This window comes from Dipodomys spectabilis, unplaced genomic scaffold, assembly GCF_019054845.1.
Source record: "Dipodomys spectabilis isolate Male_0828 unplaced genomic scaffold, ASM1905484v1 ptg000054l, whole genome shotgun sequence".
NCBI classification, from domain to species: Eukaryota; Metazoa; Chordata; class Mammalia; order Rodentia; family Heteromyidae; genus Dipodomys; species Dipodomys spectabilis.
The window spans coordinates 8,131,593-8,143,426 of NW_024870731.1; the positions used below are offsets into that span (position 1 = coordinate 8,131,593).

At 38.7% G+C, this 11,834-nt stretch overlaps 1 long non-coding RNA gene across 4 annotated transcripts in view; it reads left to right on the top strand.

Annotated features, from left to right (window-relative positions):
* Positions 1–7,495, top strand: part of LOC122107946 — a 40,176-nt gene extending 32,681 nt beyond the window's left edge. For 3 of the 4 annotated variants that reach the window (XR_006147441.1, XR_006147443.1, XR_006147440.1), the window contains one exon: positions 1,852–1,944. This is a non-coding gene — a long non-coding RNA (uncharacterized LOC122107946). Of the gene's footprint in view, positions 1–1,851; positions 1,945–7,334 lie in introns of those variants that run through there. The other variant, XR_006147442.1, reaches the window with a different exon arrangement.
* Positions 7,496–11,834: the final 4,339 nt, after the last annotated feature.

Here is an 11,834-nt window from a genome sequence, read left to right on the forward strand (position 1 = left end):
TCTGCATGATGTGAAAAATGAAAGTAATTATGATTACTAATGATGATTTAATTGTATAGTTAAATGTTTATTTCTAAATTTTTCATGCAAATAAGTGCATAATTAGGAAAACAAGTTACTTGGCCAGTTAATCAGGTTTCGTTTTAGTCTTGTTGTTTGGGCTAAAATGTACTCCAGGATGTCATCTGTGATTTGGAATATTAAAAAAAATGCTTAAGGGTGAGCCTTTGGAAAGCAATGTCCCTACATTGCCAAGCATGGAGTGGGATGTGTTTGATGGAAAGAAAAGCTTGGAAAACCTGAAACATGAGAAGAAATCAGAAGGAGAGACGATTTGAGGCGTAGAAGCTGTGTGTTCAGAGTGGCTAGCCAATTGAATACAAGTACTCTCCAGACCTGGGCTTGAAGAGTCTCTATATGATCGTCCATTCTGTTTGTCTGTCATATTGCTGGTTGAGCCATTTTCAGAGAAAAGCATCATAATCAGATGGCAATCCTGTGTACTGTCAGAGAGGAGGCAAGCCACCTCTCCATACACATGCTGAAATCATGAAAAAAAAAAAAGGTTAACCACTGAGATATGGGCATTTATCAGTGACAATATAAGCTCTACTCAAAAACCTATAGAGCAAGATCACTCTCACTCTAAAAAACTATGATAAAACTATGTTGTTACATATACCAGAATTCCCTGGTGTTTTCAGTTTCCGTGGACGTACTTTTGTGAAGCCAGATTGGTATCTGGCTGCAATAAAACAAATAGAATAAATTAAATTTGTAAGAAAAGATAGCTAGATAGGTAGGCAGGTAAGGCACTAGGCACTGTTTTATGAGTAATATTCACATTACAAAATGCTTAGCATAATGCAAGAAGTAAAATCAAGTCTTAGGAGGCTGAGGATATAATCATAATGCAAATACATGATGAAGTAAGTCATACATTAAAAAGAAATTTCAATCGAGAAGCTATGAAGTTCACATTACATATGACTATAACACAATGCACTAAACAAACATACTGAAAATCTAGAGGTCTCTGAAAGAAAAGGGTATTTTATAAAATAGTAGTTAATTTAAAATTCAGACCTGAGAGTTTGAAGAATGCAAGTGAAGTTAAAAGATAATGAATTGTACCACATATAATTTTATTAGCTAAGGTCAGTAAAACTAGTAAACATACATGACTTATATAAGAGGGTTCCTGGGAAAGAGTAAAGGAAGGTCTGACATTGCTCAGGAAGAAATGTCCTCATTACCTGGCTTATGAAATGGTAATTCCTCTGTACATCACCTTAGTGATAATTAAAATTAAAAATAAAACAGAAAGTAGAAATATTCATAAACAAAAACACTATTACATGCATTATGGGCCAACATTTTCTTAAAATGAAAATAGCCCATGCATTGCTTAAGGGAATCTGGAATGAAATCTGAGGTCGGTGTGTTCTTTTCATGTTATAAGGCATTGTTTACATGACTAGCAAACATCCCACTTACTTAGAATGAGGAGGAGGAAGCAGACAGGAGTGTTTATGCATTAGGCTCCCACCCCAGCCATACAAGGAGCCTCTTTCTACTTCACCTGGAAGTTCAGCTGGTGGAGGTACTGTTAGCTCTTCCACTCACCCAGGCCCCCTCAAGCTGGTGAGCCTTCTCTTGGTGCCCACCCACCCTAAGATGTGAACAGATGCCCAAATTCATGGCCTCCTTACAGCCCAAATCTCAGGAAGTAAAGAGAAGCCAGGCAGACTTAATGCCTCTTATTTTCAATGACAAAAGTTACTAAATAGAATTTAATATAGAGGTAGTGTCAATTGTTTTTTGGACAGCTTCTTTTTTTTTCCTTCCCAGATTGTCCCCACCCAGCACTATCTTCTCAGAATATCCTCTGTGCCTCTATTTCTTTACAACGGAATAAAAGTGGATGCCTTATATTTTCATAGATATTAGAGGATGCTATATACATGCAAATCAAACAAAGCAGTTAATCCAAGTAAGTTCAGCTGAGGTAAACGCTACACACTATTTGGCTTAACGAAAGGCAACTAAGATTAAAGTAAGCCTTCAACTCGTTTAAATCTCTCCCCTAAGCAAATACTTTGCTGATTGCAGTATTCTCAGGGTATTTGATAAAACATTGCTCCATCCATAGAAAAGCAGACATTTGTGAAAGTAATTGCCAGAGATTTTATAGTAATTCATAATCACTATCTGGAACCTTAATGTAAACTTACATGCACATTTTTGGTGAGCTGTGTAATCTTATATTCCAAAATGGGGGGAAAAAAGCCGCCTTTTCAATATCTGAGAATGGGTCCACTAACTGGAAACAAATAAATCTTACTGCAAATACATGGACTTTTTATATTATAAACAAACTATAAATATTACTACAAAGGCATGGAATTTTTATATTAAAAATCAAACAAAGGAATTTTCCTATCTTATCTGCTTCTCTTTCTGACTGACTTTCGCATACACATAGTAACAGGGACATTCTCTCTCTCTCTCTCTCTCTCTCTCTCTCTCTATCTCACACACACACACACACACACACACACACACACAGTACCTCAAACTCCCAATTAAGTGTGTTTTATCCTCTGGAACATTAATATTAGCTTCAGAAAAAGTATAGTCAACCCTTCTCCAAACAGAGTAGGTCTACATTTGTACTTTTTAAACTAGCTGCTAGAAGCTGCATCCCAAGCTTAATAAATTTATATTTCATTTTCAAATCATAGTCTCTAAAATCCCTTTGTATAAGACTCACATAGTTATTTACAGCTTCTGGTAAATGAAACACACACACACACACACACACACACACACAACAATTTCTCTTTAATAGAAAGACAACCCCAACAGATGTATATAGCATATTAAAATTTGTCATAGAAATGCAGTGCATGAGAAAATGAACCAGTGCCCATGCTTACCACACATTACACGGCCTACTCTCTGGCTTCACAGTGGGATGAGACAGAGAAATACAAGTAAGTTCATGAAGCAGTCATGTGACCTTCTTACCCGCCAAGCAGTCTGGTCCAAAATAAGAAGCTATAAATTTCTTCCTCATTAAATACTTAGACATCTTCACAGAGAGATTTAATAGACAAGTCCTCTAAACCTTGTGTTTAAAAGTTAACCAGAGCTATCTCTCTAGAGTCCTCAGAACACATTTTCTGTCCAATATTTAACCACCTGTAAAACCAAAATTTTAATTTACAGAGAGGCAATTACAACTCATCTCCCAGTGTTTGGTTTGTATGTTCTTGCTTTTTGGTTACATTCTTATGCATTCTGCTAAACGTCCAAGGCCACACATGCCAGTTTTTAGAGATAGTTCTAGTTTCTAATAAGGCATATAAAATATAGTCAATTTGAAGTACATTTCTTCCCCAACTTGGTGAATAATGTGTTGGAATGTTTTCTTCAGAGCTTAGATTGAAGGGAACTTTCTTTCTCATATTTTTACAAGTTCTCCACCTCTATTCCTGCCTCTCTATCTCCAAGAAGACCACCGCCTCTCGTCACCTAGCCAGAGTAGATATCACAAGGCAAACATTTATAGTCCAGGAAATGCCCAGGAAAAAATGTGTTAATCAGAAGTCTAACCTCCAATTATCACTAGGACAAAAGCCCAAATTTTCAAACAATTCTTCCAAGAAGGGATTTGTTCTTCATTTTTGTAGGTACTCCTAACTCATAGCTATATGCTTTTCATTGCAAACTATTTCTTTCCTGTGAGAAATACACCTGTATGAGTATTGCAGCATTGTTGTCATTAATTGCTTTACCACCCATTTTCTTCTCAGAGATGTCAGTGAGATCTGGGTCTGGGAACAGCCACAAATCCCTCAATATTTTTAAGCCTTGCCTGCAGGCTGATGGCAGTCTCTTAAGCTGCCCCTGATTCATTCTCCATCACTCACCAGAATACAGAGGGCTGCTGTGACCACTACAAAAGGATGGTCTTCTCCTGCAGAGATTGATCTCAGCTAGCCAAGATTTTACTTTCATTTCTAATAGCAGAGTTTAGAGTCTTATTTTTCCCCTCAATCGCAACAACCCTGTAAGTCGTATCTTTACACCCTTCTGTAGATCACTCTGATCCATCCTAATATAAAAATGCATTATTAATATCTACCTTTAATGTATTCGTTTGCTCAACAGTTTGGGAAACAAACAAAAAGATCTTCATCTGGCTTATATATACCCTCTACTATTGCTTGTTTCTTCCATCTTGCCTAGTCCTCCATATACCCACTTTGCTGTAGCTATATTGTATTTGTGCTAATACTAGGACTTGAACGAAGGTTCTAATACTCTCTCTTGGCTTTTTTCCCCTTAAAGCTATTGCTCTACCACTTGTGTCACACTTTTAAGCATGTTTTGTGTTTGTTGGTTGGCTTACTTTTTTTTTTTTTTTTAATTTTATTTTATTTTATTTGAGAACATACGGTACAGAGGGGTTACAATTACATGGGCAGGATAATGCATACATTTCTTACCAAGCATTGCAACCTCCTCCTTTGTTTACCCTTCACCTCCCTTCCCAGCCTCCCCCCTCCCTCCCACCCAATCATACCCCCCCACCACCCCTCCCCACCGACATTGTAAAGCTGGTTTTGACATGACATTTTGTACTTCTCATTGTTGCAACAGGTCCACCTGAATCCTTAAACGACTTGTTTGTCCCCATCTCCTCCACATGTTATACTGACATCAAATATAGTGAAAGCGGGGGTTACACTGTGGGGGAGGGACATACAAAGCAACCAAGAAATAATCTTATAAATGCGTTAGAAACACATGCATGAAAGAAACAAAAACATTAAAATACATATTTGAGGTTTCGTTTTCCTAACATCACATTATCTGACTTTTTCTGCTTGACTCATACCTATACTAGATATTGCAAATAAGGGAAACCATGGGACCTATGTTTCTTTGGGCCTGGCTTACTTCACCTAATATAATTTTTTCCAAGCCTTTCCATTTCCTAACAAATGGGGAAATGTCATTCTTTCTGATGGAGGCATAGAATTCCATTGTGTATATATACCACATCTTCTTGATCCATTCATCTACTGAGGGGCATCTGGGTTGGTTCCATGTCTTAGCTATGGTAAATAATGCTGCAATAAACATAGTTGTGCTGGTAGCTTTAGTGTGGCCTTGTTTGTGATCATTTGGGTAAATGCCCAAAAGTGGGATTGCTGGGTCATTGGGGAGCTCTATGTGGAGTCTTTTGAGGAACCTCCATACTGCTTTCCAAAGTGGTTGAACAAGTTTATATTCCCACCAACAATGAAGTAAGGTTCCTTTCTGTCCACATCCCCTCCAGGATCTGTTGTTGTTAGAGTTCTTGATTTTTGCTGTTCTAATTTTGTTTTTTTTTGCTGGCTAACTGAAGAGTCTCACAAACTTTTCTGCTGGGCTAGCTTTGAATCTTGATACTCAGATCTCAGCTTTTGGAATAGCTAGGGCTGTGGATGTGAGCCTCCAGCACCTGGCTTCTTATTCCTTTATGTAGTTCCACTAAATAAAATGAGGAAGATCTTTGTCCCATTAATGTAGAAAGTTGCTTCAGGGAAGCACTGTGGTTTCACTCAGGTAAATGTCACTCTGAGCTCTTCCATAATCTGCCCTAAGTTTAAATCCACGCTGGCTGTCCCTAGCTGCACTGCACATACCTTGTACACAATGATTTTGCTTTTCTGAGGAGGAGGCTATAAGGACATTGCATCTACCCCTTTTTCAAATCTTTTAATTCAAAGGAAATTTGAGAGGAGAAGGGGTACTAAGAGTGAAGTACCTTTTTCAGCTATAATGATAGATGATGTGTGAAAATATGTCACAAAAAGAATAAAAGAATAGAATTTGGTTCATGTTTGCTTCTTCTACAGATGCTCATATCTCCTCTCTGTGTCTGTGTCTGTCTATCTGTCTCTCTCTCTCTCTCTATGTCTCTGTCTCTCTGTCTCTCTCTCTCTCCCTCTGTCCTGGGGTTGGAACTAGCTTTGTGTTTGCTAGGCAGGTGCTCAACCACTTGAGCTATGCTCTCAGACCTGTTCAATTATTTTTTAGATATAGGCTCATACTTTCTTCCTGAGTCAGCCCTGAAACACCATACTTCCACCTTCACCTCCCAGATAGCTAGGATTAGAGACAAGAATAATCCTGACAGACTGGTTCATTAAGATAGTATTCTGCTGTTTTTGCACAGATTAACTTCAAACCAAAATTCTCTCATTTCTGCCTCTAGGCACTTCTGATTACAAGCATGCTCCATAGCACACTTATTTCCTCTTTTAATGACATTGTAGTCAGAGAAGTTTGATTAATTTACAACAGTTTGAAGTATTAATTTCTTTATAGTAGTGTAGTATGGCTACTTAAATACACAAAGAATTAGTCATTTGGAATTGAAGATATCTAAACAGGATGGGTAAGAAGACTTGAAGAGAAAGATGTAAGTTAAGAATTGTTTTGTGCTCTAGAGGTTTAATGCTGGTTCTAAAACAATCATCCATTCCCTTCAAAGTACTGCACCAAACAGGTGCATTAAGAAAGTGAGAAGATGAAGAATACTAGCTATGAATGCCTCATGTTGAACTTAACGTTGGTAAAATTCAAGTCTTGTTAGATCAATGAAAACACTGTACCTCCACTTTCCTCGCTGCATGATATTAAGGCACTTAGGCAAATATCTCTTTCAGAGTATAACTTCAGTGCATAATTTGGAAAGGAAATCCATCATCTAGTTCTTTTCTACTTTCTCTGGATTTTTTTTGGCATTTTCAAGCATAATGCTTTACCTAAAAACCCTTCAACACACATATTATAAGATTTCAGGAATTAAGGCCATATTCTGAGACTTCTACCTATTAAAAACAATCAAGCTTAAGTAACCAATTTAGGTAGCCTCAGAATAGGTAGCTACTGGGTTCGAGAATTCTCACTAGTATTGTTCTAGAGGATTCTGAAGAGTGACAGTGGGTGTTTTCTGCCACCATTATCCCCACCATTCTGTGGAAATGTCAGGCAGAAAATCGACTAAAGAGACCCAATATAAAGTTAGAAACTTGCCCAAAACTCTAAAGTATTATTTCTGATGCATTATTCTTAAGCTACAAATACATTTGTCTAAGACTCTGAAGTATTAGTATCAAAAGGAATGACATAAATTGGTGACACATAAGTATATCTTAAAATGGAGGTCAAATTAAGGATGACATGTACTCAAAATGGTTTATATGTTTCATCTTTTTGGGAAAGAGGGGGAAAATGTGGTTCTGCTAGCACTTAGAGGAATTACTTGTTCTCAGGTCACAGATCAGCCAACAACCAGAATCAAAGCCTGAAAACTCTTCCATCAGACACAAGCGCTCTGCAGGGTTGACTATGGAGGGAAGGAAAGTGTGGGACAAGCCAGGTGGCAGTGGATCTTGCCTTTCATCCTAGCTGCTCAGGAAAATTACAGTTCCAAGCTAGCCTACACAGACAAGTCTACAAGTGTCTACTTCCAATTCACCATCTAAAAGCGAGACTTGGGGAATGGTTCAAGTAGTAGAGAGCCAGCCAGGAGCTGAGAGAGTGTTAGTTGAAACCGTGGCATCACAAGATGGATGCAAAATCTGCTTGTGGAACCAGTTTCTCCATGGCTATTTCTATCCCTCACACATCATGGAACCATACATAGAGCAGAGTTTGAGAAAGTTCACCATCACATTTCAAATCAATGGGGTGACTAGAAACTGACAAAAGACGAGACACACCAGTGCCGTATGCTATTTGATTCTTTCTAATAAAAAGTGAGAACCGTCTATCAACTCTGTAAAATTTAAAGACAATGTGGGATGCATGTTGTTGCTTTCTAATTTGAAAAAGATGAAGGTACATTTTAACTTGCCTGACATATGCATATAACGCACAGAATACCCTTGCCCCAATTCTCCTAGGTTCTGACTTTTCCTTTCTGGATTTTCTTAACCACTAGTTGGTTTGACAAGTTCAAACCCATGGACTACTGGTACTATAAAATTCTATCCATCAAAATCTCCTAACGCAGCTCTGATATTCTCACTAAAAAATCATGAGAGCAAATAAACAGCTCATTTCTCTTCAAGCAAAGTGGCAACTGTGTGTACTTAAGGTGGAAATAGTTCTCTGTTAATTAACCTGTTAGGTGAAATATTCCGATTCTCAAAAACTCCCAGAGGATGAAGTACAGAGAAGCACTTCTTAGCCCTTAAGCTAAACCATCAAAGTAGATTATATGAGAATCCTTTTGTCTTATTCAACACAGTCTGTAGCACACAGGATAATGTACTACTTACAATGCTTCAATTGTGACACAGTGGAAAAATGACTTCTTTCCGAGAACATTTTCAGCCTTTGGAATGTCTTTGGTCTCTCAGAAAGTCAAAGGAAATCTACTATTGTTTGCTTGCCTGAGTTTATGCCCATTGTGTTTAAACAGAATAAGCTCATTTTCAAATTTCTTTCCATAGAATGCAAAACACTAGCTGAGCTAAATCATTGTGCTAATCTTAAAGAGAACTTTGGTGATTGCAGCAGAACTGGCTAGTGTTGTTATTATATTAAAACATGTTCACCATAACAGGTCTAAGTGTTTTAAACTTGTCTCATGGTGATCTCTTCAATGAAGTCTGAAGCTACATAATCACTTACAGCTTTTTTTCCCCCTGTATTTGTTGAGTGTGGCTCTGTCCTTGAGCTTTTCTCCTCAAGGCTAGTGATCTACCACTTGAGTGACAGCTCCACTTCCAGATTTGTGTGGCTAACTGGAGTTAAAAGTCTTAGGGAATTTCCTGCCTGGGTTCGTTTTGAACAGTGATCCTGCTAGTATTCAAAGCATGACCCACTGGCTCCTGGCATCTTATAGCTCTTAAAAAGAACCATTGTCTCCTTCCTTCCTTCCTTCTTTCCTTCCATTCTTCCTTCCTTCCTTTCTTCCTTCCTTCCTCCATTCCTCCATTTTCTCCTCCTCCTTTCCTTTTGGCTGAACATTCTTGTCCTGTTCCCCCTTTTTCTCCTCTTGCTCCCTTCTCCTACTCCCAGAATGCTATCATATCATGTAGAGGAACAGCACAGAGTCACCTTTTCTGTGCTAATTAATTTTGAATATTCACAATTACTAGACAAAACCAGTAGGAAAGAAAAGCAAAATAGTCACTTGCCTTGATATCCCTCCCTCTATCTGCCTATCTGCCTTCTGTGTAGTCTCCCTGATCCTTCTCCTGGAGCTCCTGGAAGAAGTACTCTGGGTTTGTGTTGACTGAGTAACTGACATGGGCAGGTGCATTAAGTTAGATTTTGTGGTTTTACCTCCAGCCCAACAGGTAATACAGAGAACAGGGTGTGGAATCGTGATATTGAACTAGGCCTCATGAACATTGTCCAAAAGTATTCTTTGAAATCATTTTAAAGATTCACTGTTGTCATTATCTGTGTGTCAATATGAGAAAAAATGAAGAACAGAAGGGACACATTGAGGATCTGGGAGAAAATTATTATGGAACAGGGCATTTTTTAATGATTCCCTTCCAAAGATCTTTAAGTATAGTCTATCCTAAGCCCATTCTTTATTTCTTTTATTCCTTTTTGCTGCTGCTTCTTGTTCTTCTTTTTCTTTTCTTCTTCTTGTTTCTATAGTTAACGAATTCTCTCTCTCTCTCTCTCTCTCTCTCTCTCTCTCTCTCTCTCTCTCTCTCTCCCTCACCATTCTAGTATTGCGATTCAGCTCAAGTCTCACATTTCCTAGGCAAGTACCATTTGAACAATGCCTCTAGCACATTCTTGGCTTGGGTGTGTGTGTGTGTGTGTGTGAGTGTACGCACGCATGTGTGTGTAAATTTTCACGTTCTCCCTTTATTCCTTAATTACCTCTCACCCTAACACCACTGAACCTCCTGGTAGTTATTTTGATTAACAGTTTGTTGGTTTGGATTAATTTTGGGAGTGTCTGATTTTATGACCAGCCTGGATTGTTATTCTCCTGTATTTCCTTTTGTCACTAGGCTGAAAAGCAAGTGCCATTGTGCCCAGCCAGAGTGCTTTCTCTGTAGTTTGGGATAACAGGCTTACACCACCTCACCCATTCATTGTTGAGATGGGAGTATTATGTATTTCTATGCTCAGGCTGGCTTTGAATTACAGTCCCTTAATATCTGTTTCCCAAGTGGCTAGTATTATACTTTATGGATCCCTGACTGAATTTTAAAGCCTACTTGCACCTTTAATTTTGTATAGTTACTAATTTTAAAGTACAGAACTCAGGGTCTTCAATGGATTTAGCATTCAGTACCCGTTACTAGACACTGGAGAGTCCTGGATTCTGTGTAGCTCTTTACATTGTCACTTAATGATGTCTTCTACAGGGAACTGAGCCTGATGCCTCAAGACACAGGGACTGAGAGCCTGAGGTATTTCAGATGCTCACAAATCCCTGCCATCAGGAAGGCTTACTGGATTCCACCCATAAAGTAGTACTTTATGGAACTCGGAGGAAAGGAACTAGACCTACTCAGGATCCCACGATTTTTTCAACTCCCTGACTCCACAAAAGCAAGCAGAAAACTCAGAGCCAGTAACAGCTTTCTCCTTGGGGGTCCAAAATCCCAAAATGTTTGGTAAACACCTCTATCTTTATGTTGACTCATTTTTTTTTTGTTTGAATGACAAGAAACGTTTGTTTACTTACAAACGAAGATATCTACATACTTATACTCCCAGCCCAAAGCTGATGTTCAAACCTCAATAGCTCTCTCCTATTGCATCCATGTTTCCTTATTCACTAACTTCCCTTGTAAAACCTGCATTATTTTGTTGGAATTATTTAAAATTGTATCATTTTTGTTTTATTTTATTATACCTGGTAAAAACCATACTACACAGCAATTGAGAGGATGGAATACTTTATCATTCACAAATATTTCCTTTCTAAATATAAGTCTATCCTCTGGTTTGATTCAAGGAATGCAGATTTGAGATGGTATAACTTACAATTTTTTTATGCATGTACTGGTATTGGGAAATGCAAATGTTTTTAAGTTCTGAAACTAATGTCATTTAAAATTGTGAAAACAGGGCTGAGAAGGTGGCTCAGTGGTAGAGTGCTTGCCTTGCACAGCTGAGGCCCTGGGTTTTATTCCTCAGCACCACATAAACTGAAAAAGCCAGAAGTGGAGCTCTGGCTCAAGTAGCAGAGAGCTAGCCTTGAGCTAAAGAGCTAAGGGACAGTGCCAGGCCCAGAGTTCAGGCCCCACAACAACCAAAACTAAATAAAACTAAATAAAAAATGTGAAGACAGAATAGGGAGCACTATGAGGAATTCCTACAAATGGGGTACAGGAGGCTCCTGGTGGTAATCTTACCTGTTCCAGAAAGAAAGATGCAGAAGATCATACTTCAAGGCCCACCCAGACAGATAAGTTAAGACATTCTAACTCCAATTAAACATCAAAAAGCTGGACTGGAGACATGGCTCAAGTGGTAGACCACCGGCCAATCAATCAAGCAAGGATGAAGACCCCTGAATTCAAACCTTTGTACTTACTTCAAGTTACTTCGTCTCCCATTGTGGGTGATACTGCAAGCATAACGTGGTTCAGTGAGGAATTAGGATCACCAGAGCCTGCTAGGCTGGAGTTTTTGTGCCAGTTTTCACAAGTGTGGCAGGGTGAAAACACTATGTGAGTCACTACAGCAGGCCTGCTGGGGAGTAATGGCAGGGTTCACTGCAGGCACAGGTGATGTTGTGGCCACATGTCCTGACTGCATGATGTTGTCACGAGGACATCGTA